This window comes from Mauremys mutica, unplaced genomic scaffold (assembly GCF_020497125.1).
Source record: "Mauremys mutica isolate MM-2020 ecotype Southern unplaced genomic scaffold, ASM2049712v1 Super-Scaffold_100054, whole genome shotgun sequence".
Taxonomy (NCBI): Eukaryota; Metazoa; Chordata; order Testudines; family Geoemydidae; genus Mauremys; species Mauremys mutica.
The window spans coordinates 3597053-3599928 of NW_025423258.1; the positions used below are offsets into that span (position 1 = coordinate 3597053).

The 2876-nt window shown below is 52.2% G+C and overlaps 1 non-coding gene across 1 annotated transcript; it reads left to right on the forward strand.

Moving 5' to 3' along the window:
• Window positions 1-467: 467 nt before the first annotated feature.
• TRNAT-UGU lies at window positions 468-539 on the forward strand. The gene has a single exon. It is a non-coding gene; the product is annotated as a tRNA-Thr (tRNA).
• The last annotated feature ends 2337 nt before the right edge of the window (window positions 540-2876 follow it).

The window sequence follows — 2876 nt, forward strand, 5'->3', positions numbered from 1 at the left end:
TCTTTCTTTATGCCCCTGTTGTTATTTCATGGATTGTCTGGGATGGGGAAAAAGCTGAGTTCACTCCAGGTGGAGGGGAAAAGAACCCTGAAAATCTCAGGACCCAACCTTGCTACCAGGATCACTGAGGTGCTGGGAATCTGCCTGGGAAAGGGACTGTGTGAATTGTCAAGGTGGGGAACGAATAACAATCTACAACAAGATCCACCTCATTAAGCACTGACACAGGCTAATCCTGCTGGCAATAGAAAGGAAACTGGGAGCCATTCTTTGCTGTTCAGCCATGGAAACAGTGACCCAATTGCACCGCAGTGAATGTGCTGGGGAAAGCTGGACTTCACAGGCAGGTGGAAATAGCAGATCTTAGAAATACCTGGAGCTTCCCACACCACTGCTACCACCAGGGTGAGGTGTTGAGCTGCTCACAGCATCCCCCACCATGACCTTGCAGCAAACACAACCTGCTAGGGGATGTAGCTCAGTGGTTGAGCACATGCTTTGTATGTATGAGGCCCTGGGTTCAATCCCCAACATCTCCATGATCATTTTTTTCATCCTGCTGCTTTGCTCATGCCCAGAGGGGATGTGCCCACCAGTCTCCCTGCACCAGTTTCAGTCCTGCTTAGTGAAGGGCAAGTGACAATTGCATGGAAGGTCTGGGGGGGTTCTGCTCCTAAGTCACCTCGGTACATTTAAGATTCCCACCCACGGTGCTGCTTGGCACAAGGGTAGATGAGAAGGGCGAATCCTCCAGCACTGGAGGGAAAAGTCCCATCTGCACAGACTGAGAGGCAAGGAAACAGAGGGGCAGTCAGTGCTCAGGGAGGAGAGAGGTCAGTGATTTACTCCCAGCAGGGGACACTGTCTTTTTGAGTATCAGATATCAGAGGGGTAGCCGTGTTAGTCTGGTTCTGTAGAAGCAGCAAAGAATCCTGTGGCACCTTATAGACTAACAGACGTTTTGCAGCATGAGCTTTCGTGGGTGAATACCCACTTCTTCGGATGCAAGCATCAGAGGGGAAGCCGTGTTAGTCTGGATCTGTAAAAGGCGACAGAGTCCTGTGGCACCTTCTAGACTAACAGACGTATTGGAGCATGAGCTTTCGTGGGTGAATCCCCACTTCGTCAGATGAATGGAGTGGGAATTCTGTGACTGGCTAGCCAACTACAAAAGCAGTTTCTCCTCCCTTGGTGATCACATCTCAACTGCTAGAAGAGGGTCTCATCCTCCCTGATTGAACTAACCTCGTTATCTCTAGACTGGTTCTTGCCTGCATATTTATACCTGCCCCTGCAAATTTCCACTACATTCATCTGACGAAGTGGGATTCACCCACGGAAGCTTGTGCTCCAATACGTCTGTTAGTCTGTAAGGTGCCACTGGACTCTGTCTTTTTGAGGCGAGTGCTGCTGGCTTGGGATGGTGCTGACGATGGATAGAAAAAAGGCTGGAGTCAATGGCAGATGGGACCACAGAAGGGGAAGGGGAATGGCAGCCCCACAGAAGGTCCTCGGTGCTCAGATGCCCCCAGTTATTGCACCCTGGCCTGTCCTAGAGAGAGAAAAGACACCGAGGGACCCAGCCCCCCTACAGTGATCCCATGGACAAGAACCAGGTTAGGAGTGGGGTGAAGGTTCCCTCTGGGCAAAGGGGAGCTGAAATCCCTCCGTGTCCTGGAATTTAAGCAATGAAAGCTTCAAACCCTGCATGGGTGTGGGCTGAGGTGCATCAGCAGAAGGTTGGGCAGGACAGGGGCAGGAGGTTTGTATAATTTTTGGTGGTGCCCAGAATGGGACCAAGTCCTGCCCCACACACCTGTGTAAGGCTCTGGGAAGGAGTTTGGGTGTGGGAGGGAGAGGGGTTGGGCGCTGGGAGAGTTTGGGTGCAGGGTCTGGGCTCAGTCAGAGGGTTGGGGTGCAGGAGTGGGTGTGGGGGGCAGGCTCTTGGAGGGAGTTTGGGTGCAGCTGTGGGGTCTGGGCTGGGGCAGGGGGTTCTGGGTGCAGGAGAGGGTGAGGGGTGCAGTATTTACCTCTGGCATCTCCCAAAAGCAACGTGCACCCACCTCTGGCAGCAGCCCATAAGCGGGAGGGCCTCGGGCGTCTCTGTGCACCGCTGCCCGCAGACTCCACCCCTGCAGCTCCCATTGCCACAGCTGGCAGTTGGGGCGGGGGCAGCATGTGGAGACCCCACCACCACCACAGTTGTTCTTCTCACAGCTGGCTGATGGGGGGCAGCAGGGGAAATTCCCAAATCTGGGGGAATCTCTCTGTGCCCCACTGTTAGTTCTCCATCCTTTCTCCCCCTAACCACGCACACCACTCCCCATTATCAGTGTTTTAAAGTAAACCGTCCCTCCCTCCCTTTATGGGATACAGACTCTCTGTGACAGAGACTGACTGGGGCTCCTCTCTGCATGGCCCCAGTGGGGAAGGAAAGAGACTGGGGGAGGGGGAGAAGATGGGCAGAAGGAGTCAAATGGGGCAAAGCCAGAATAGAGGAGATTTTCTTCCTGTTAAAATGTACTGGAGTCTCATCGCTGAAAAGCCGCATCTTGAAATAAGTTTGAACCAGCAACCTTTCAATTACCAGGCAAAGGTGTGAACCACAGAGACTGATAACTGCCTGCTTCCCAAATGTGTTTAAAAAACATCTTCAGGGGTGCAACGGGTTAGTGCAGAGGGGCCACCTGTTGGGGTTATGAGTTCAAGCTTTCTCTCAAGCCCTTGTTTCTCTTACCTGTGTAGTTTGTTTTGCCTAATTCATATACAAAGTGCTATACTAGAAAAAGGAGAGTAAGTTCTAAAATGTAGAGGTGGGTGCATACTTTAGAAACATCGCCCCTATGCTGCCATTAGTTCCATTAGATTGTTTACTG